Source organism: Harpia harpyja, chromosome 6, assembly GCF_026419915.1.
Source record: "Harpia harpyja isolate bHarHar1 chromosome 6, bHarHar1 primary haplotype, whole genome shotgun sequence".
Lineage (NCBI taxonomy): Eukaryota > Metazoa > Chordata > Aves > Accipitriformes > Accipitridae > Harpia > Harpia harpyja.
The window spans coordinates 69989624-70013984 of record NC_068945.1 but is presented as its reverse complement, the minus strand read 5'-3'; the positions used below and the strand labels follow the sequence as shown (position 1 = coordinate 70013984).

Sequence of the window (24361 nt, the reverse complement as noted above, 5' to 3'; positions counted from 1 at the left end):
CGCCAACCCAGACAAATGGCACGTTGATTAGAAGATGCTTCTGGGTGAAGGGTCCGTCCTGCTTATTCCCATTTTCAACATTCTCGTTTTCTTCACTTTCCCTCTGACAGTCAGGTCAGGGCACGTTCAGATGGAAAACTCAATTCCCCCTTTTCTGGGAAGAGTATTTCCCAGTTGAGGTAGCTTAAAAGAAAATCAGCAAGCGTATGGACTATCATAGAAACCAGTCCATTAAGTGTCATCCAAAACTGAAACTGATACAAAGTACAGCTAAAGCTAACTGCAAAAGCCAGGAAATACAAAGCAAAAATACCATCAGCCACACTGCAGTACTGACTCTGATCTCTGAACTGGCACGTACCCACTGGGGACACACCACAAGAATGATTCAGACCATTTTTGAACAAGCAGATATAAGTAAAGAACAACTGCGTCATTTTATGGGCTATGGTGTGTCCCACAGAATCGGATGCTTTTACCCCGACACTTGCATAACCCTGGGCTCGTGACAGCCACACTGACCAGTTCACAGACTACCCTCAGCAGGTGCCAGGGCTCCTGCAACAGGAGACACAACACACCTGTGTCCAGAAGCATCATGGACTCCTACGCCAAAACGTAACAATGCAAATAAAGGCAACTATTGAGGACTACAACCTGACAGCAGTCTCAGGGCATGCAATAAGCCTGAAGCAATTGCTGCCCTGTATGGTACAGTTCAAGAGACTCCTTAAAACAAAGCAAAAACATAGCAACTTCATGCAAATTAAGGACAGCTGTGCACAGCACCATTAACAGTTTAGCAGCTTTTACCTTAATGTGGATATGAACCAGCAGTTTCCTGTAACAGCAACAGCCACAGAATGGAGGAGATAGAAGTGCATCTCTGGAGATCATCCAGTCCAACGCACTGCTTTTCAAAGCGGGGTCAGCTGGAGCTGGCTGCCCAGGGCCATGTCCAGGCAGGTTTTGAACGTCTCTAAGGATGGAGACTCCATCACCTCTCTGGGCAGCCTGTGCCTGCGTTCAACCACCCTTGTAGTGAAAACATGTTTTCTTATGTTCAGACAGTTTCCCATATTTCCATCTGGGCCCACTGCCTCTTGTCCTGTCACTGGGTACAGCTGAGAAGAGCCTGGCTCCATCTCCTTTACTCCCCTGTGAGGAATTTATACACATTGATGAGATTCCCTGAGCCATCTCTTCTCCAGGATGAACAGCCCCAGCTCTCCCAGCCTCTCCTCATGGGGCAAATGCTCCAACTACTTAATCAACTTTGTGGCTCTTTGCTGGACTCTCTCCACTACGTCCGTATCTCTCTCATCCTGCAGAGCCCAGCACTGGACCCAGAACTCCAGATGTGACCCCACCAGTGCTGGGCAGATGGGAAGGATCGCCTCTTGACCTGCTGGCAACACTCTGCACACTGCAGCCCAGAAGGCTCCTGGCCAGCCTTGTGTCCGTCAAGACCCCAAGGTCATTCACTGGAGAGCTGCTTTCCAGCTGCTCAGCCCCAGCCTGTACTGGTGCATGGGGTTATCCTTCCCCAGGGGCAGGGCCTGACATTTCCCTTGGCTGAACTTCATGAGACTGCTACTGGCCCATTTCTCCAGTCTGTTGACAGCCCTCTGTACAGCAGCACAGGTCTATTAAGCACTCCTCACAGTCATGTCATATAGTGCACCCCAGATGTGCTTCATTTCAGCCTTTCAGAAGATATGCTGTTATTTGTCAAGGGACTGGTAAGCGCGCATCATTCAAAAAGGGAAGAATCAAGCTTTTGATGATGCAAGTACTTCACAACTGCTGTTCTGCATTGGAGGTGACCAGAACAGTATTATGCATTTAAGAGCAGAACAAGGAAAGTCTTGTTAGTGAATCTGTTCAAAACAACTGAAAAAAATATACTCTGGACACACTAACAATCCCTTTGAAATAATTCTTTCTCCAGTTCCTATCAACCACCAGCTGTTGTGTTTGAAGGGATTTTAGCCTGGTCAGACTGATGGAAATCTTGATGATGTTTTAACCTACACTTCATAGAGCATGAATCAGATGTTAGCATCTTCTGAATGTATTTTAATGCCTCAAGTTCTCTCCTGCTGCTAAGGCCCTGTATACTGACAGCACTCAACTATTTCTTTTCTTCTGCTGTTGCACACACCACTTCGGTTTCTTGAGGATTTAACTGCTGTGACCTGTCAAAAGACAACTGCTTGCAATACATAGACTACCTGTGTTACAGTATTCTGTATTACACTACTTACAACCTTTTGGTACTGAAGCATCAATGTTGTGCTGCTGCTTTGCACATCCACACCCCAGGCTGCCATCCCTTCAAACCCCACTGCGATCGCCTGTCCCCAGTACGAGGTTATTGGCTGTTACTGGTTGCCTCTAACAGCCTCTGCAGTTCATCACAGCCAATACCCCCTGTCCCATCACCATCCTGCCCTCATCTTCCAGCTCCACGACCCCATCACTGTCAATAACCTAACATAGGTGGAGATGGCACACTACAGTACAAGCCCCGTTCTGGCAGAGCTTGGATGCAGCACCACACCTCACTGTTGAAGTACACCCACAATACAGGTAATAGATGACTTACAGCAGTCTACTCTTCTTTGGGTTCAAAATGCTCAGAATCTACATTTCGGTCTGTCAGGGGGAGAGAACTGTGAGCTACTCAATTATTTCTAGAGCTCACTCTCAACCTCTTTAGGACCCTACTTCAGACTCTTTAGGAATACACTCTCAGTGCTTGTTTCCAAGATGAAACAATGCTGATAAAAAATCTCCTCATTCATCTTATAACATAGCCAAGATTAAATCAAAGATTTGTATTGATTCCTCTTATATTCACACAAGGCATGAAGAACAGTGAAAAACGCCAATGGATGAAAGAAAAACCTTGCTATGTAAACTACAGTTCAAAAAGAGAGATTTTTTTTCAGATTATTATGAAATTATACCTGAGACGTCTGTGGTTCTCCACACAAACTAAAGCAGTATTGGGGATTTCCTGCTGTATCTAATAAGCGTTGGAGCTGTTGAAGCCCACCACTACATGGAGAACAAATAAAGCCCTTTCAGGTAGTCACGTATCTCCTTCCTACCAGCTATACTTCTCCTGTGAAGTAGCTGTCCATGGAGCCACAAGAAGGCAAAATAAAAAATAGAAAGTTAAAGGCAGGAAATACAGAACGCCTCTTCACCAACATTTTACTTCTTTCTAGCCCACCTAATCTGCAATTTGGAAGGACTCAGACTTCATTAATACGCACTGCTTCAAATTCAAATTGGTATCATGTCCGCCCTTGGTAGTCATGTTGTCTTTTGACGGTAATAGAAAATTCAACCTTATTAGAGAGGAGCCTCTCTTACCTGAAAAAATGTTTTTCTCTTTAGAAACCTACTTGCAGACACCCTTTGAAAGCCAAGTCTTGGCAGTCTTTTTACATCAGTCCCTCCCCAAGCATAAAAGCGTCACATCAACCCAACAACAACAAAAATAGATGTTATGAAGCGTTATCTGACATGCTCCACGTGCTTCCATGAGTAATGCTACCATGGGTAGGCATATTATTTTAAGTACGGTCCGTTGCGAGCAATAAAGTCCGAAGCATAAGAGTAAAACATCAAGATACAAATCTGTCCTCTACAGGTATACAGAGCCTTAATCTCTCAAGATCAAACATTTAGGCAAATCTGTTCCAACCTTAGTGCCACACTGAAACTGTAGCTTAATACTACAATAAAAGACTAAGCACAAAGTCATGAGAAAAACAGAAACCAAGGTTTGCGTTATAGCCAGTGAAATAAGTAACAGTTCACATAGCAAACGGAAGTAGGCCTTAGGTGTAAGAAGGCAATTTTACAAGCAATAGCTGAGTAAGTTAAGAAACTAAGATGAAATGAGCAGCTGTCCTTAATACAGCAGCCTGAATGAGTCCAAACCAGCCTCCTCTGTTCCCAAATTACAATCACACAATTAGCCCTTCCTCACTTGAAACAGCTAGCTATAGGTTCAGTGAAAATAAAGCCAAGGGACATTATCTATGAAGGGTTCTCCATGAAACATTGCAAGAGGCGTCACAGCAGTTTCAGGACACCTTTAGAAGTTGCAGGACATGAATAAAACAACTATTTTAACATCAGAATTTTACATAAATATATTCTCATTCATCACTATTCTCTTTCTTCCCTCACTCATTTGCCCAGTTCTTTTTGGTAAACTCTGAATAAAAGGCAAAGCAGGATAGGCTAGAGTCCTCAGAGGCAATGATGGTTCCAGCAGCTGTCCACACACACCCCAGTAAGCACGCGCATCCCACTGGATGTCAAACTGTTATGATCTCAGCAATTTCTGCCAAGCTCTGACTGCACATGTACACATCAAAGTCTCAAGAACATAAAACACAGAAATGAATTATAGCCTTTATTCCCTCCTACAACTGAGCATACAAAATTATACACTGTCTCTATTGTACTGAGCTAGCTTTGTAGTTAGCTATTATCTTACTATTGGATAACTTAAATACTTAAAACCTATGAAAACTATGATCTTATACCATGTTTCAGCCTTAGTAAAAAAAAAAAAAAAAAAAATGGACTTAGTTTATCATTATTTTATTACTTCATCTTCCTTCCAGCCCTCAAAGTCTCATAGCCTTCAGAGGTGAACTGTCAAACAGTCAGAAGCTTCTGTTTTATACAGATGAAGGATTTATCCTGGGGCGGGGGGAAGAGTATTTTGCCTGTAAGCCACTTTCAGAGCAGAAGGCCAACAAAGCTTTGTCTGAATGGCAGAATGGTTTGTCAAGGTCTTCTGGAGTGGAAGCAGCTTCCTCTAGCAAGTGCATCCCTGAACTCCAGTGCAAGCATCTGCTTCTGCCTTCGAAGCTTTGGCTACTTCAAAACGGAAAGGACAGATTATCATCCTGCCGAACACAGGCAAGCACACACCTCCTGGACAAGAGTCAAATCTCCCAACTGAAATTTGTCACACTATATCAACCTGGTATCCCAACCCCGCAGTACGAATTAAGCAGAGGCCACAATACACTTTATTAATGGCATTTTCAGGAAAGATTCTGTATCTGGATTTTGATGTTTCAGAACTAGCAAACCCAGCACTGTATACTCAGCCACAGTTACTCGTCCCAACGTGAAGACACCTGTGCCGTACGCAGCAGCGCTGAAATCCACTTGGCAGCCTAGCAGCACCAGCCGGCTCTTAGCTTGCGCTCCTCCTTTTGCCGTGATACCAGCTCTGCAGCCCCCTTTCCCCTAACCTTTTCTTTGCAGCCTTCTGGCACAGCGTTCTCCTGCCATGTTGTCCAGGGTTTGCCTTGCAACTGTCTCCAGCCCAGCATCAGAAAACAGTAGGGGAAAATCTCTGTCCCAAATCCACCCTTCAGAAACGGTGTACAACCTCAGAGGGCACCTGTACTACAAGGGGCACTCACGTCGCTCCATGGCCACAGCAAACATGGGGAAGAAGATGGGAACACTGAACAGAGGATTCTGTTAATCTTCAAACGTTACCATATAACTAAAGATGTTTTTCAGCTTCCTGAGAGACTGCTTAGCCCAAGCCGTTGATTGGAAAACCCTTTGATACACTCAGAATTCTCAGATAAAATTTATCCTTAACCAAAACAGTATTTCACCAGTTAGCCAAGGGCCTGCTTCTGTTTTCCTCTTCTGAGCTAGGGATATGAATTTCTTCATTCCTTCTTAACATCTAACTGACAAATGAAACAGACATCTACATTTACATTCCTTGGACACAAACATTAAATCACAAGTACTGCAGGAGTCCGGTATACCAGCACAGTAAGGGGTTGTGTTGGTTTTTTTTCTTTTAATAAAAAACTGCTGCAGGCAAAAAATGATGAAGGTCTGTCTGTTGTACAAATCTGCACACAAAATTAAGAGCTACTTCTAATTATTCTATGCTTCTGAAGTTCCCTAATAAAGAGATGATATCAAGAAGTACTTTGTTTTGATGATCAACTTTATCCTCACCTAGTATCTAGTTAAACAGCCTTCTAATTGACGCCCTACCCCGCGCTAAGGACAAAATTTGCACAGCTTCTTTATTTGAATGTTACATTTTTAATTAAATTCAACACACCCAGACACTGAAGAAACTGCAGCGCTTCAAAAAACGCAGGAAAAGCTAGCCAGAAAAATATACCAAATGCACTGTGAACATAATTGCACAAAAAAGGTCTTTTTTTTCTAGGCCAGTCAAAAGCATATGGAGCTAAACACATACCAAAGAATTAAACTCCACAGCCTACCAGCTTCACGTTACCTATAAGGGCATAGTTATCTCAAAATTTTTAACCTGTACCTCACTCTATCACTAATAATTTAAGAAGATTAATAGTCAAACATTTTCATTACTATTCTCTCTGTTTACATAGCTCTAGAGTCCATCTCCCCCATGGAAGAAGGCATCAGCAGCATCTACAAGGAACCCCAGGGGGATTTCTGTGCTTCACTTTAAAGATTAACCTTCAAGTGTAAGACTTGCAACTTGATTTGAATATTAAAAAGCTAACGCACAATCATTGTTAAAACAAGCAAAACAAAATCACGGGGGTTTTTTACATGTCGATTTACATGTCTTGCAGGACTCCTCAGACACTCCACTCCTCATTCACTTGCACAGCTTAAACAAGACTTTGAAGCCACTTAGACTGTTTACTACATGTTGTTTAAGCAACAAATTAAATCTTCTCCTTGATCACCGCAGTTAAACCCTTCAGAAATAATTATTATTAATTAGACTACTATCTCAGAAGTGATATGCTGGTATTTACTGGGACACACAAGCAGCATTTCTCAGAAAACCCAGTTTGTCACAAAGTCATTTATCGCATTGATCTCTGGACCCTGGATATTTTATTTTTTGCTGCAGAGTAAGCCACTATTACAAAAGAAACACCATTCCACTCAGACTATTAGATAGCAAACCAGCAGCATTTGCAAGCTAAGACTTCCTGTTGCGCTTTACAAGACGACCAAGAGCTGTACGTTTCAGATACACCTATTTTAGTACTGCGATGTCCTCAAATGAGCAAGAAAAACAACTCCTTTAACGGTCCTTTATAAAAGTTCAAAGCTTCAAAACTGCATTTGTGCCTCTCTCTACATTTTTTGCATGCTGCAGTTTTTACCAGAATATTCTGACATTGCACTTTTCTACCAACCAGACGACATGGAAACAAGGCACAATATTGCTTTGTCAAAACTGTAACAAGTCAGTGCCTTAAAAGAAGATATTAAACAACATATGCATTTTAATTTCCTTAATCTTTCAGGACATCATATAGACGCAGTCCACACAAAGTTTACGTAGTTCTACAGGTAAAATAAATATTAAGACACTTTAGAAGAAAAAAATCTTATATATGACAATGGACCATCAGCCTGTTTTCCCTGCATGGCACCACTTAAACTATATTTATGGGCTAAGCTTCATTCATCAGAAAGGAAAACAATCATTTGGAAATCTCAGACCCACCCTTAGGAGCTCAATGGGCTTTACCTGGACAAATAAACATTAAAGCTCAGGTTGCTCCTGAAATCACAAACCAGAATTATGCGCTGACGACGTTAGGCCATAGTTTGCCATGTATTTAAGCCTGCACTGCTGAAGAAAAAAAAAAATTGTTTTCCTTTTCCATGCAGCTATTAGCAGAAAAAAATTTCAGCTGAATCACTCCCCCAAACTCGTTCATGACATAGCTGCACAAATGCTTGTGCCAGCAAGGAGGGAGGGTAGAGAAGTGACAAAGAATGGGTAAGAGCAGCAAGAACGGGACAGCTTTTCAGCAGTAGTGCCAGCTTAAAGGCATGTCAAACTATGGCTTTAAGCACAAATTCTAAGAATTAGTTCACATTGTAACTAAATGGCCTTAATCATAACCAAACCCACTAATAAAAAGCACAGGTTCTGCAACAGAAAAGGTAAAGATTTCAAATGACTCAAAAGGATGACATTTATTTTTCCAAGCTTAATAAAGAATTCTAGGGATTGTATAAACTTTGGGACAAGAAATTAACATCAACCTTGCACAAAAGATCATCAGTAAGTACCCTCGATCTCTATAAATACCTCAGAGAATGCAAATTACAATAGCTACAGGAACAGAGCATCATCTTAGTGATCACCTCTGACTATCATAAAACCTCATGTTCAAGCTTGCTTGGTGTTGCAACTAAATGAGTTACAAGGAGTCATCGTAAGATATTAATTCGCATACAACACTCGAAGCCTATTCGAGTAACAATTCCCAAGTCAGAAATCCAGTTTCAAGCAAAGCATGCTATAAGCAACAGAAACATTTGCTGCGTTGTTGTTGCAAAGGAAAGCATTCCCTCCAGCACTGAGAGCACTCGCCACTGTAACTTTCATAAGAGCACCCAGCACTTCAACAGGCCTCACAAGCAACTCGGCTTGAGTGAAATATCTTCCAGTTAATTTAAAACCTGCCTTCTCAAACTACGAAGAATAAAGACGACTATTAATCCCTTCCAAAGATGAGAGAGTTCTTTTTGCATTCTACAAATTCTGAAAGTAATGTGGTTTTTTTTCTCAGCTGGAAAATACTATAGTGACATTTTAAATAATATTCTTGTTGCTTCTAAATCTGAATAGCACAATAAAGCACCATATTAAGAGATGCCCCTCCCAATTTAGCAAGCTGGTATATTTACAAGCGCAGTACAATGCTGTACAGAGACACCAGCTCAAGTTTTGAAAACAGAGAAAGCACATCAGCTCCGCACTGAGCTGGAGGTGATGGAATGGGACTCCTTCCAGCTCTACAGCTCGTCCACAGATCTCTCTGCATCACATTCAGCCGCATAGTACAGACATAACCTCAGGAGCCTAAGCTAAATTTCCCTCCACTGCTGCATGTAACAGTCCAAGTAAGAACAAAGAAGTGGTAAGGGAAAGGGAAGCATCCTAGGTTTCAAGTAAGAAATATCATTATAGAGAAACAGCTTGTGGCATTCAGTCCCTGAAAGCAGGCAGCACCCGCTGCCTCAGAATTAGGTACAGAAAAAAAACAACATGGAACTACAGGAACATAAGGAGGGTCTTCTCTCAACCCCACCAGTATACTTCACAGTATATTAAGGTGGTGTTCAGCATCACGCATAAACAAATGTTCTCCCCTCTTATTTAACAGGTAAAACACCCACACTAACTCTTGGCCTAATTGATATCCCTGACATCAAGCTCGACAAGTTACATACATGCCAAAAATTGTGAATGAGAAATACATTTAGAATTCCACACATCATCAGACTTTCCCTTGCTCTTTTTAAATATAGCAGATTACCTAGTATGGTTTTTATCTTCTCTGCCCTGCTATTTTCTTTAATCACATACCTCAAAATCGTCTCTAACACTAACACGCATAATATTTTGCCATTTTCAGGCATAGCATCCATTCCAATAATCATACTTTTGATGTTACTTTGGCTTATTACTTCACACACTGAGATGGATTTTCACAGACCTTCCATCTACACTGTCTGGTCTTCCCCCATCTCTTCCCTGTTAGGCAGCCGGAGTTTAAACCAGCCAATATACATAAATTGTAGTGATTTCCTTCCAGCAAGAATTGCCTTTCATGTATTAAAACTTAAACACATAGGTCAGCAGAAGACTGTTTCTTTTTATCAAGGACCTTTGAGATCCTCCTGTTTCTCCAAACACTAGGTCTGCTGTTTGGTAGTTAGCGATTTGGTAAAGTTTCTGCTTTTCCCAAAATAATATATTCATGACCAGGGCACAATCCACCAGCTCTAACAACAAACCATGATGATGCAACAGTATTTTCCTCACATGGTAAGTGTTTACTGTGACTACTAGGTGATCCGGTTTCACTTCACAGTTCCTTGTAAAAAAAAAAAAAAAAAAAATCAAGCATATATCCAAGCCCCAAGTATACATTAAATATTTTTACTTGCTGGTCTCTTCTAAGACTAAAAATAATTAAATAGTTTTGTTCTTGGGAACGGCACCACTTCATTCCAACATTTTCTTACAGTTATTTTAAAAAACAGCACTGATAAGCTCGCTTCAATTGAGTAAAAAATTTCACTCATGAAAAATGAAGTCAAAGCGGTAAGGTTTTTTTCTGCAAGACACAACATTCTTTAGCAGTGCTGCTATGTAAAATGGAGGGGAAAAACAGGACCGAGGAGGCCATGGACACACCGAATGAAAGCTGCCATGCTGAAAGCACTACAGATACTAACACTTACTACTTGTAGCAGCTATTTTATAGGGACTACAGTTAGCTAAGAACAAAGATGACAAAGTAACAGGAAAAACAGAAGCAATGAAATTAGCTGCCTATTTTGTAAGAGGAAACAGTGGGTACAGTGTAACATCAATGAAATCGAATATGCATGTATTCCTGGCACCGCATCCCTAAAACATCATGTGTGTTTCTGCAAAATTTGGCATCCTCAAGCACCTTCATATTTTTGTAAACTACTCTGCTACTTCATCCTTGAGTCTTCACAAAAAAACTCAGACACATGTAGCAGTCTCCAGGACTGGTCATAATTAAATGGTCTTTAGAGAAAGTACAAGGAAAAAACCTCAATATTTACATTCACTAAAACAGTGATTAACTTCTTTTCACCTTAGGGTCCTCTTCATGCTAAGCACTGAAGAAACATGAAGAAATCCCACCTCTTGCACCATGGAGCTTACTGCTTATTTATGACCCAAACTAGGCAGACGATCACAACATATAGCTACTCCTCTGGCTAGCATCTATATGACTCAAACAGAATCTGGAAAACCAACCGTGCTGGTGATGTATATGACGAAAACTTAAGTTTGGTTATTGTATTGGTCTTAGATAACTATATGATTCTGAATCATTTATAGACACTGCTTTCAAACTTATCAGTCAGCTATGAAAGAGGAAGAAGATTCATCAAGCAGAGCTAAGGGCATAGCACATTGCAAAACATATCCAATGTCTCATTCACCTTACAATCCACCCAAGGGCGAGAAGACAACCTCACTGAGATGAGGAGGTCTCCATCAGAATCTTTGCCTAGCAAGTTGTCTTCTGCAATAGGATCTGTCTCACCTAACGTGTAGATCTTTATACTATGGATGACTAATCTGAATTAGTCACCCAGACTCCCTTTGCAGTAGGAGAGAAATCAGCACTTCTACAGCAAAACTCAGCTCTATTTTAGACTTCTGCATCAAAAGAACATAAGCATCTCTTTCTCTCCATTGACTAAAAAAGGAATCCTAAATGGCTACCTCAGAAGAAGACATTTACATCATAGATGTGTGAACTTCAGTGAGAGGTCTCCAGCCCCTGAAACACAATGTTGGGGGGGGGAGGGGGAGGCTCAGAAAGAAAACGGAAGAAAATAAAAAAAGATAGTAGAAAATCTAGGATATACCATGGACAATGTAGTGTTAAAAAGTAGTAAGTAAAGGACTGGGAGAATGCAGAAGTAGTAAAAAACAACTCAGCACTAAGAAAAATAAACTTCCATATTAAAAAAAAGGATAACATGCAATAGAACCAAGTTGAAATCCATCATTTAGTATTTTCTAATTTGTTAAATTGAGTGCTGATTGAGCATCTGTTGACTATTAATCGGGTACTCTGGCTCAGGAGCTGAGGTCCTGGGACTCTGAGGATGACCTGAATATTCTATTCACTAGGCTTAGTTTGATTTAATCTAACATGGAATGACTGCTTTTGTTAACACTACTGCTGCAGCCCCACTATTCCCAACCCCTCTGTATTTAAACTGTTCAGCAAACGTTCCAGCAGCGGTGCACATCTGTTCCTACCATGCCTGTTAAGTAAAATAAACCAGTAGAAAATGAGCAGGGAAAGGGGGGTAAGTCTTATGACAGACTGGCTCCCTGTAAGTATGGGACCAGCACTAATGAAGAGGGACAAACCAGGAACACGTTGCACCGCAAACTTAGATTAGTTAAATTGAACCACACCCTATTTAAACCCAGATGGCGAGAGACCTGCTCTTTTTACTCTTCTCCTTCCTGGGTCACACGTTCCTGCATCCTCCCTTGTCAGCGCTGTTTGTGCAACTACACATCGAGCTGGTTGAGGGAGCTGATCCAGCTTAAAACTACTCCCTCCAAGCAGGGTTAGCACTCAGCCCGCTCAGCTCTCCAAAGTGGTGCACCACACAAATATTAATGCCAACACATGGCGACCTGGACTCGGGCCCATTGATGTTGCTGTGGAACTGCAGCCTTAGTCCTCTGGCTCAGGGAGACGGGATACAGTTTTCAACCTGTTTGCTTATAGTCTCAATTATCCTTCTTAAAAAAAAGAAATCTGTCTTAACATAAAAGAGTTACATTAAATTGCATACCAGAGGATCTTCTGAAGGAAGAAAATGAAAAGTAAACAGCTAAAGAAACACAAACTTTCTCATACCACCCCACTGCACATGAAAGTAAGAAGCTGAAACAATCCGTGGGTTTTGCAAGAATATGAGGAATGAAAAGAAAGGAAGAAATTGCTACACAGGGGAGAATAAGTCGCTTATCACAAAATGTCAAGGCATACCCATCATGCATTTTCTCAGCTAACATAATTAAGTCTACCATAGAAAAATCAAAGACCAAACTGAAACTGAAATATCTTGTGTTCTATTTCCTTCTTCCTTCCTGTAGGTTGCAGCAAGAAAGACCATCTCCACTACTGCAGTCTTTGCATTTTTTTATTTTTCTCCCAGGAAGCAGTGCCAGTCTCTGCTTTGCTGCTATTGCTCCTAATTCTGCCAAACAAAATCAGAATCAAAGTGACTTAATAGTTATCAGTGTCACTGCAGGCCACAATGCTCTGAATAGCAGCAAACTGCAGAACTGAAATAAAATCTTAAAAAAAAAAAAAGACAACTAGCACAGGCATAATGGAAAGAACAGCAGAGGCATTTGCCAACTGAACGCAAACCTTGAATTCAAGTAATCAATATGTTTGGAAAGTTTTCTTTGCAAACTATGTAGATTGCCTACTATGCCGCCTACCATGCCACCTACCAAGCAAAAGCTGGTGAACGTTTCTTACTCTGCCTAGGTAAGGAAATAGTTCCCAGCTCTGCCTGTTTAGCTCAAATAACTTCTTGAACTTTGCCATTTAACCATAATGTTATTTTCTCATGCCTTCCGGTTTCCCCTTCTGTCCAGATAAGATTGTGTCCTTAAGCACACGACATTGACACAACAGTAAGAAATCTAGTATTTGCAATGCAGTGACATCCAGAGGCACCACTTCAGGGACAGGCTGCCCCTGTACCAGGCACCACGCAGGCCAAAGGCTCTGCGGGGCAGAGCCTACAATTCATGCACAGAATGAGAAAACAGGTAGACACAAAGAAAGAGAAATTGAGAGGGAAAATCAGTAGTAGTCAGCAGTCACAGCTCAACAGCTGCAGAGCTTCCATGCTCAGGCTAATGATTTTAACTTCCTTTTTTTGACATTACGTTCTCCTAAGCTAGCTTATCCTAATTTTGCTGACAAACCCCTTTCCAAAGCTCAGTGCCACATGGTGTTTAGTTTGAAGTGACCCCTGCCAAAGATGACAATTTTAGTTAGGCTTCAGGCATTGCTATGTAGCCATTTATTATTGTAACTACTTGCACTGTCTCAGCTTTATCTAGGACTAAATGGCATTAATAAGCAAAAAGAGAGAACGTCACTGTTAATTCAGCCAGTGATGTCAAACTTCTCATTTGCAGACCTGATCCGAACACCATGTATGCGATGTGTGTGGCATTCAAATTCCACCAAAAGCCGAGGTTTTCTAGTCTGAGATTTTTTTAACCTTGGCTACAAAAGCTTCATTACCCAAGATAACTAGTATTTATTTGTCCGAGTTCCTCCCCCCCATACCAGAGTTAACACGCAGGTAAAAATAGCCAAGGCACGTAACAATAATGTCAATATTGGTTATTGCCCTGCTGACTGTTTTAGCAGATCAAAATGAGGAGCAGAGAAGTCCATCACAGGGGGAAGGGAGGACGGTGGGAGAAATATAGACAGGGAGAGGGAAAGAGAAGAGTGCAATTAAAAAACGAAGCGCCCTAGAAACATAGCAGTGGACAGAAAAGACAACATACTTTTGCTTCTAATAATATTGAATCAAAGAAGACACTTAAGTTCCTTTGTTGCTACTATTGGTCACACAGAGGCCACATTCTTTCCCTGATCCTTATATAAACCCACTGACATCTGTAGATTTTCCGTGAAAAGGAGGTAACAAACACTCAAACCGATTCCCCAGCCCATAAAACATAATTAAGAACAGAACTGTGTTACCCTATAAATAGGGCTAAGAGTAAGACTGCTGCTCTGAACTGTGGCTCCATATTTGACTGCTCAGATGGAGAGCTGACATCATTCATTAATACAGTCTATTAACTCTGCTCTCCTCTATTAGTTTTTCAATAATTTTGCATCTAGCAAAACAACAAGACCTCCCACAAATATTCGTTCCTATAAAGTTCTCAAAAGTTATGTCAACCACTCAGCTCCTGCTTTGCTCTCAACTCACTGACCTCATCCGTTTCTCCTGTGTCATTTACACCCAAGTTTCCCAGTTATTCTTGTCATTCTACTATTGTTTCAGAAACATTTACTATAACAAGATACTCTTCTATTTCCTGGCATTCCAGTTTGCCCATTTTTATGGCTGAGCTTATTACACTGTTCTAGCTATTGCCCTTCAGGCACTAACACTTCAGACTCCAAGCCACTGTGTTAAGAAAACATACTACTTGATTATGTACATGAAGTCATTTTCCCTAACATATAATCTACAGCTTTTACACTTGCACTTCTACACACCTTATTATCAGAAACACAGAGTAAGAAAACTCATCTCCCCTGTTCCCCTGCCCGAGCTTTCCTCAAACATAACACCTTTCTTTGCTGAAATTCTTCTGCACCACTGATGTCCTACTGTATCTCAGTGAAGAAAACAGTTTTGGTTTCCCTTTGACACCTTAGCTGATAGCCAGTATAACTCAGGGGAGAACGCAAATGAAGTGTTTCTTCCACAGAGCATGGAAAAACACCATCAGCTACGCCTGGGATATCTCCCCACCAAAGAGGAGGGGAAGCATAACTAAATGATTCCTCCTTCTAGCTCAGGATCGCGCTATCTGGGGACAGCAAGAATTTAATTCACTCCAGCTGACTCCCAGTCCAACCAGCAAACTGTGAGTCGGGGCGGGGGGGGGGGAGCCCCACTCAGAAGCACTGCCAGCCTCTAACAGCTCCACCAGCACCCCTCTGCAAAAGGGAGGCTGCAAGGGCTTTAGCCTTCCCCCACAGGGGAGCACTGCAGAACAGGCTATGCCTCTCGTGACAGTAGCCTGGAGTTTTCCAAAAATAATTTAAGCCCACAGACTGAGGATACTTGCTTACTAGGAAAAAAAACCCCAAACCTATCTTACAGATAGTTTTCTCTTTGTTATTCATTTTTTAGAGACTCCCAATTTCTGAACTATGAACTTAGAAATTCAACCTGTGCCTCCTACAACACAACCAAGACTTCATCAAATGCCAGGTTCAGAAGGAGGATGCTTCAGTGCTCCCTGCCATCCCCAGAACAAATGCTCAACATCAGTCACTCTCTCACAGTCTGAGGTTTGCAGGCACCTCCCAAAACCTCAATGCCGTTTTCTGCACCACCTGTCTGATACCATTCTGCTAAGACCGAGCTCTTCCCAGAAAGCTGCTGCAGCGCCACAAATTTTCCACAATTTCTAGACAGGACGTTATCCTAGGTCCCTGGATTTGCAATGTAATACAAAGAAAGTACAAAAGTCACCAGAAATGCCTGCATACCGAATACACGAAAAAACAAAGCAAGGCTTCAACTTCAAACCATTTTGTTCTTACCCAATCCCCAGTCATCTTCTCCTGAGCAAATGTTTATTGCTATCACTCAAACCAGTACAGATCATTATGTGTTCCTATTGCACATTACAAAATTTAACTTTGCTTACCATGATATCACCATTGGTTGCTATGGAAATTGCTATACTACCATCCACCAGATTTTTTTACCACTGAAGTATTTTGGCAGACTGCTTTTAAGTGTCAGAGTAACAAGAGAAATCATAAATGTTTATTCTCCCATCACTCTTAAAACGGTGCTTTATAACAAAAATCTGCTAGTAAGTGAGTACATGCTTGGCTTCAAACGTGTAGCTCTGGACAGGGGTGGAATCACAACTTGCTCCTTCATTTTTTAGAGAGAAAATAAAGTACATTATGAAAACAAGCTTCAGTTTTTAAAATATTAATTTTTAAGTGGAAGATCAAGATAGGAAAAAAAACCTCAGGTCCCTCCAAGTTCTCTCAGTTTCTCTTTTTCACTTCCTAGTTGTTTTGTTGTTTTTTTTTTTTTAACTAGTGCAAAACAAGGCCTTCAAATTAGGAAGGGAGCCCTCATTGGACTCGTCAAGAAGTCGTCTTTTTGTAAGATTACGTGTTGTAGTGATTCCATCTGTGGCTACAACTCCTATCCCAGTCTCTGTACATTATTAACGTGACATTTATTTTCACATACTGCACACGCGAAGCCGGCGGGGTCCCTCGCGCAGGCTCCGGGCCCCGCACACCCCAAGTCAGCGGGTCCCCAGGAGGCTGACCCCCCGCCTCCGACCTTACCAACATCGCCTCTCCCAACCGCTTCAGCAATTAACCACTGCCTAGGCATGAGTCACGAAAACCTGGATCCCCGCGTTCCCACTACCCATCCCCACCAGGTCGAACATCACCACCACCACCCCCCACCACCCCCAAAAGAAAAACGAAAAAGCAAACTCTGACACGCGCAGAAAGTCCGATTTAACCCAGATATCGCATGAAACGACACGGTGGGACTCCGGCACGGCCGAGAGCAAGGACTCAAAAATGGACCTCTGCGATCAGAGCGGCTGGAGGGGCGGCGCAGCCAGCACCAGCGGGGCTACGGGGCTATTAAAAATAAAAACCCCAAAACAGCGAAAAACAAACCAGGGGCAGCTAGACGCGACCCTGCAGCCCAGGCAGCGCTACGGGACCGGTGACCGATTCCTCCCGGCGGTCTGGGGGGCGGGGAGGGGGTGTCGCTGCGGCCGAGGAGGCCGAAGCGGAGGCGGCGGCGGGGGAAGGAGGCGGCGGGGCTGGCGGGGCTGGCGGGGCGGCAGGCCGCGCACCGCCTCCGCCGCTCGCCGGGCCCAGCGCCCCGGCTCCGGCGCACGAAGGCGAAAGCGGCCCGCGGCGGGGCGCAGCCCGCGGCCCGGCCAGCCCCGGTCCCGGCGCGGCGGGAGGGCGGCGGTGACAGCTCGGCGGCGGCGGCGGCGCGGGCGGCGGGCCCGGCCGCGGGTCTCACCCACCTGCTGGGGGTCCGGGCCTGCCCTCCGCCCCGCGGCGAGGCCGCTGGCGCGCTGCCTGGCTGCGAGGGCCGGCGGCCCGGCGGGCATGGGCCGCGTCCGAGGCGGGGCGCCGCGGCCGGGGCTGCGCTGACAGCGGGCGGCGAGGCGGCGAGCTGCGGGCGCTCCGACTGCCTCCAAAATGGCGGCGGCCCCGCTGCTGCCCAGAGCCGCGCGCGGGGGGGGGGGGGAGAAGAGGGAGGGAGGGGAGGGGGGGGGCGGGCGGAGGGGAAGGAGGGGCGGGGCCGGGGCGGGCGGGGCCGCGCGCGCCGGAGGCGGCACCCTGGGCCAGAGGGGCGCGGCGAGGCGGGGTGGGCGGGGCCGCGCCCTGGGCCGGGGGCGGCGGCGGGAAGGGGACCGGGAGCGGGACACGGGGCCGCCCCCCCCCCCCCCCCCGGCCTCGGGGACGGGTCACAGCCCGGGACATTGCTCTGCGGCAGGGGGGACGGGCCCCGGGCCGGGTGGCCCGTGGTCTCGGGGGACGCAGGCCCAGGCCGGGAGGAGGGCAGGGAGCCCGGGCCCGGGGCGGGAGGGGGAACGTGGGGACAGCGGGACCCCTTGTGACCACTGCCTTCAAGTAAAGGGGATGGGGGAGACCCCTTGTTCCCCACCCAGCACCGGTGGGGACGGCCCTGGGGTCACTGGGAATAACGGCGGGGGGAGGAAGGGAGAGAAAGGCACTGTCATGGGGCTGGGGGTGGTTAACGTTGGGGTGACTCGTGTCCAGGGAGGTGGGGATGAGCGTGGAGGAGAAGGGAGGGAGTGTGATGGGGAGAAGGAGGAGGAGAAGGAAAAAGGGATGACCCAAACGATAGAAGAAAGCAGTACTGGGGAGAAAGATACCTCTTAGTCATGCTCGCTTGCTGGGTTAAGTAGGTTTCATTGTTGCCTTGCCCAGATTTGTCTTCCAACGTGAATAAACTGCTTTCTAATCGCCAACATCGTACAGGAACCCAAGAGGAACTGATCCAATTCTTCTCTCAATTCCGAAGTTAACTCCTGCCATTAGATTTAGCGCTACGCCTCGTCTTCTTCGCTACTCTTACGCAGGCCTTGACCCTGCAAATATTAACACATATTTAAAATTTAACGTGTACCTGTCTGCTTCAGAACCTACGGACAGACCTGCTGTGGAAGCGCCTGCTGGAAGAGCCATGGTGGCAAACATGCCCAGAGGATGGAGATGGTAACAAGGGAAAATGCAGATTTTGTCAGCAAGGCATGTAAAAAAATAAACAGTTTTGTACTGCCCTGTTTACACTATAGGGTTTAGGAGTTTTGCCGCAGGAATGCCACCAAAAATTTCACCCATGACTAAATGGGCAACATTTCCAGTTTATGCCCGTTTTTTTACCATAAGGGCTTGAAGGCAAGGGCTCCAAGAGCTTATACAGTACCCAGTATGGTAATTAACACTTTGTTGGCCATTAATAAGGAAAAAAAAAGTACAACCTCGGAAGTTTCATTTCTCTATTTTGTCTATTGGAGGGTAATGAGCTTATAAAGCATTTTTTGTGGCTTATTGTGGCTTCCGGGGACACGACAACGGCTATCCAAGCAAATTCCCAAGTCTTCCAGCCATCCCCAGAGCGTATTCATTTCCACCATGTAGCGCAGGAGGGCCGGGGCTGCAGACCCTGTCTTCTCCAGCTGATTACTAGAGTACCAATCTTGGAACAGCTTCCTTCTTTTCTCCTCCAGTCCCACGAAATGCACTAAAATACAGCTTAACTATCTGGGCTTGGCAGCAAGCATGGGCTCGGGCTGCCAGCTCACCTCTCCCCGGCCAGGACACAGGCAGGTACAAGAACAAGGAGAGCTACTGAAGTAGGGAAAATAACCTGCGGGTCTGAGACCCTGGTTGTTTTACAAGGGCAGCTCTTTTCTACTGCGAACAAACTGCCGGTCTCTTCTGTGGCTACTCGTGCTGACATGCTGATGCTGAATACAGGTATGACTTCTTTCCTGTTCAAACAGATACAAAAATCAGTGTTTGCCTACTTGTGCATGTATGAAAATACACTAATTTTAGGTTTCACATCCTTTGCTGTTGTTAAAATCCACACCGGGATGTAAGTAATGAAAAATATCATGTTATTGTCCTCTTACCAGTGTTTCAGCTTTCCTAAACAGGAAGAAGCTGATCATTTAGTGTCCTTCCTCCAACCGCTTTAGCATTTCCAGGGCAATTGTTTATTGAAATTCATGCTGTCCATATTCAGTGTACTTAAAAACACGCATCTTGAATGATCTTACGATTATTTAGTTTCTAATACAGAAAAAATATAATCAGAAAGGACTGCCTCTTTCACAGTTTTATAGTAAACTTCCTAAGGATTTTTACCATTTTGTCCTAAACCATTACGGTGATCTCACCAGGTTACAGAAACGTGGATTTAGTTTTAAATCCTAATGCCTGTGAATAAGGAACAGGTTTGCTGTTTACGTGGTGTTTTATATCAGTCTGGATTCCCCACTGATCATTTAAAAAATCACACAGAACGAAGAGAAAGAAGGAGCAAGGTACAACACTGCCAGCTCCGCTTAAATAACAGTAACTCAAGCGCTGGGACAGAGCCGCTATTCTGACCAGTGACCTCAGTTCTCCCCGTCTTCAAGAGAGATTAAGCAGCTGAGTCTGCCTGCCATTGTGCTGTGTCAAAAAGTCTTGTAGAATAGCAGCTCAGCCGCAAGCTCTCTGAGATAGCAAAGTTGTCATCGTGCTAATTTGTATGTCATTTAGCATATTGCTGACGCTAATAATAATGGATACGGACAATTTAGAAACAATCCAAATTGTGTAAGCAGGCAACGTATAAAACTCATTCTCGCAGGTGGCCAAACAGGCGCTCATCGAAGGGCACAATAAGAATTCACCCCGCTGCTCTCAACGAGGACAGCCTGTGACTGTGATTTCATTACCTGCACTGTTGCCGAACTGTACCTAAAGCCTTCAAACCAACACCACAGCCGGTCCTGGGGCAGTTAGCCTTGCTTTCATCGGGCTTGCACTCCAGGTATTAGCATGCGTAATTGCGTCTTCGTCCTGCATATGCAAACTCTCAGTCTTTGGACTACAAGGCTGGTGAACGCTGTCTCAGTTTTTTTCTACACATGGAGCATATATTTCACAACCAAAGCTATGTCGTTAACATACACCTCTGAGCTTGAAAAGCTGCCACTCTTTAGCTCAAATAACTGATTTACACATCAAGCAGTCAGGACATATTAAATCGTGTTTTGTTGTGTGACTTGCTGGACTACTAGCTAGTGAGGGTTCATTCCTTTCTTTGAAGCATTGAACCCCATTCTAAGGAAGTTTTGATTCTGAATTTGAGGTTCAGTGAAAAAGCATAAAAAACAGAGTTTTTGTCAGAAATCCAAAGATCACTGCAGTGAAGACTTGGGCAGAGTACGGCTACCTGTATCTTCAGACCTTCAGCGCAATGAGCATTTCAGGTTTCAGACACTGAGCAGCTCTCCAGTTCTGGAATCGGAGGAATGAGTCCAAGCCTTACTAAGATTCACACCTAGAGTGGGATTAGGCACACATTTTGCTAGGAGGCTGCACGACCAGAAATAGGATGTCGATGATCAAGAATGCTGGGCTCTATTCTTGGCTTAGAAATGAAGTGTGATCTAGTGCCTAGAACAGACATTATATCAGGATTGCCAAGCTACAGTTTTGACATTAATTCTGAGAAACACTGAAGGGAGGAAGGGAAGAGTCTTAGTCGTTCTACTGGAGTCATAGGCTCTTTTCCTAAATATAATTTGTGTGTTAGGTTTTCCAAACACCAAGAATTATATTTGGCTGCCTTTTGGGGCAAGTTATAAGGCCTTGTTCAAATAACAAAGCCCTGAAGTGCGCAGAATATAAACAGCAATCAGAAGTGAGGCTGGCGAGCTAACATTTCTTGGCTTACAGCATATTGCACGTTCCTCTAGTCTGCAGGGTATTTATGTTTCTCCTCTTGTCTGGGGAATATTATCCTGACTGGCAATGCAAGAGAAAAGGCAGACAAACTGAAGCTGAATGCAAAATATCCTGCAAAATCTGGTAGGCCGGCTGCTCTTGAGAGCTCTGATGCAAAAGATAATTATAGATGAAAGTGTAGCAACCGCTGTGGTTAAGGTTGCGAAATGTTCTATTTACTCAGGTTGCTTAGGAGCCGTGCAAAACCGACATGCTGGCCCTGTGCAGCACAGTATCTCCAGCGAGGCTGGAGCTTTGGAGAGGATCAGATCTGCAGCATTCTCCAGTTCTGCAGAACCTTTATTGCCCAAATATGGTCCAGGAGTATATAGGCGCTTAAAAGGCTAGAAATTGCAGGCCTGTGATTAGCTGCTTCGTAGAGACCGAAAGCTCGGAAGGTCCAGCCCTCCACGCTGAGCAGATTAAATTCTCTTGCAGAAAATAACATTTTGCAGCTTTCTCTGCAGAAGTCCAGAGGAGCACAAGACCAGCAACCTCCTCATCCCTCACAAAAGGGCTGCAGAGCCAGATACCCATCAGGGCTTAAAGTCTTCCCTGTTTTTGTTTCAAGACAAGCAGAGGAAATTAACTATAAAAGCTCTTGTGTTTAGGCAACATTAAACCAAAAATACTCTGGGGCATGTCCTCAGCTTGTGTAAATTGTCAGGAGATATCAAAGTAAAGATCAAATGCGAGGCCTTCCCTCAGATATCCTGTGTGTGTTATGACACAGCAGCTACATGCGGTCAGAAATTGTTTTCCAAACAGTAGCATAGTGCAGTGCAGTAATACCATGGTTAGGCTAATGATGCGGTAGGACCATCATATATTGTGCTAACCAGCATCACCCCTTGTCTTTTTTTTTTTTTTTTGCACTTCTTTGATACGCTGTTTCTTCATGCTTAAGCCATATAATCTCTTTGTCTGGACTGTATTGCACCTTGCTAAATGTAGCTGTGGCCCATTATTAGGGTGCAGAGGTGCTACATAACAAATAATTAATTGTTATATTAACTGTTAAGTAATAATGATTATTATTTATTATAGGTTCTCAGCATACAGTATCTAAAGAATTTTTGTTATGGTATGCTATGTTACTTGTTTAATATTAATGTTATGTCCAGCCATATAGCTGTCACAATACCTGCACATAAGGAGAAGCTCTTTAGTCTTCCTATTGTTGAAGACTTTCTTCATCAGCCAATTTCGCCACCATGATCGTATGAAATGTTGGTGAAGTCTCTGCAGAAGTCCAGCATAAGAGACACATCTACTTTGGTCCTACTTACAATCTCAGAAAAATCCTAATATATTTTTCTTCCTTGCTAAACATGTAAGACAAGTTATCAAAGAAAACAAGTGGAAAAAAAACCCCACCAAGCTTATAGCTGATTCTTGCCAGAAAAGGGGCATGATGAAAATATAAGAAAAATAACCTGAACAAAAAATACTGGACATTTTTTGCCCCATAATCCTTTGTCCCTTAATAAAAATCACCTTTAATCTTATTCAAAGGAGTCTCATATAGTGGATTTCACTGCAGCCACACATACATTACTGGCTTGCCAAGCAGAAGAAAATTTAATGTGAATAGAAAGGGTAATGGAAGTACTTATAACATCTGAGAAGTATAAAAATGATAGCTGAAAGACTTAAATTAATATTGAAACACACACCTTTACTCTGACCGGGAAACTATCATAGGCACAAAGTCAGCACAGAGCCAAGATCTCTCGTTCTCTCTTCTCAGAGGCAATTTCCAGGAGTCGTATTGCAGGATAGGCAAGTATTGGAATCCTAAAATAAGTTTTCAATTTATCAGTATATTGGACATATAGCCAAAGGAAAGGACACAAATTCATCTATAGGGGTGAGAGGATCTCTCTCTGTGTATCTACCAATTAAAGTTAATAAGACAGATTCTCCTCTAAAATAACGTAAATCTGAAACAAGTCTATTGGTTTTGACAGAACTACCCCCAATTTGTACCTTTGGGCCATGATGTAGGTTATCAAGGAAGCACACAGAAATGTGCGCATCTGTTCCCATAAAATTAGACAAGAAAACTTTGGTTTAGCCCAATAAAGAGGCTTTACGGCCAAGCTCACATGGCTGATGTCAGGATTGAGGTTACTGCTTGCATGAGCGAACACCAGCTTCTCCATCACGTAACTCAGCAGACAAACTTCTCTCGGAGGCATGGGGCGCAGGTGGGACACTGGGAGAGGCAGTCAGTATAAGCCTGTCTTAAGCTGGTGCTGCTGCAGACTCTTTCTCCTTCTTGGGCTTTCTCTTTACAGTGGCCCTAGCGCTTATGTGCTCCGTGACTGAAACGGGCTGAATGGCAGCCTAGCAATAAATAAGCCAAAAAAAAAGAAAAGAGAAAGAAAGAAAAAGTGACGGGTTTTAGCCAGCCCCTCAGGAAATCTGCCACGAAACTGCTACGTATCACTGATATTTTAGCATTTCCTAGCTGTCACTGTCCTCCCACCCCGAGCGCTTAAGAAATACGAGAAGGAAGCAGCTCGTGCCACAGAGTTCACGTGCCTCAAATCTAACCAAAATGAGCACGTTAAGGTCCCAATTTACCCTTTGCCATTCAGTTTGGCCAACATCCACCCCGTGCCGAGCACGGCTCTGCTGGACACCCCCTCCAGCCCTCTCGGCGATGCGGGTGGGGGCTCAGCACGCCCAGGCCGCCCACTGACACCGTTCCCAGCCTGCGTGAGTCCACGGGCCGGGCCCAGCCGCGGGCGCCGGGCCCGGGCAGCCGCCCCGGCGGTGCCAGGCCGGGCGAGGCCCAGGCCGGCCCGAGCTGCGGCCCGTGGCGAGCAGGGGGCGGAGGGCTGAAGCTCTGGGGAGCGGCAGGGTGAGGTGGGTTTAGCGGCGGCCACGTCCCCCCCGCCGTG

The 24361-nt window shown here is 44.2% G+C and overlaps 1 protein-coding gene and 1 long non-coding RNA gene across 6 annotated transcripts in view; both read right to left on the bottom strand.

Annotated features, from left to right (window-relative positions):
• The window catches only part of PPP6R2 (protein phosphatase 6 regulatory subunit 2), a 109683-nt gene extending 91188 nt beyond the window's left edge, over positions 1-18495 (bottom strand). For 2 of the 4 annotated variants that reach the window (XM_052790368.1, XM_052790365.1), the window contains exon 1: positions 17441-17624. The gene's annotated coding sequence lies outside the window, so the exon portion shown is untranslated. Of the gene's footprint in view, positions 1-17440; positions 17625-18319 lie in introns of those variants that run through there. The other 2 variants (XM_052790366.1, XM_052790369.1) reach the window with 2 other exon arrangements.
• A 4614-nt stretch (positions 18496-23109) lies between these two features.
• On the bottom strand, positions 23110-24335 carry LOC128143250 (uncharacterized). 2 transcript variants are annotated; one of them, XR_008235691.1, is made up of 3 exons: positions 24042-24335; positions 23561-23801; positions 23110-23249 (listed from the first exon to the last, which is right to left on the bottom strand). It is a non-coding gene; the product is annotated as an uncharacterized LOC128143250 (long non-coding RNA). The 2 variants fall into 2 exon arrangements; XR_008235690.1 differs by having other exon boundaries at positions 23561-24335.
• Positions 24336-24361: the final 26 nt, after the last annotated feature.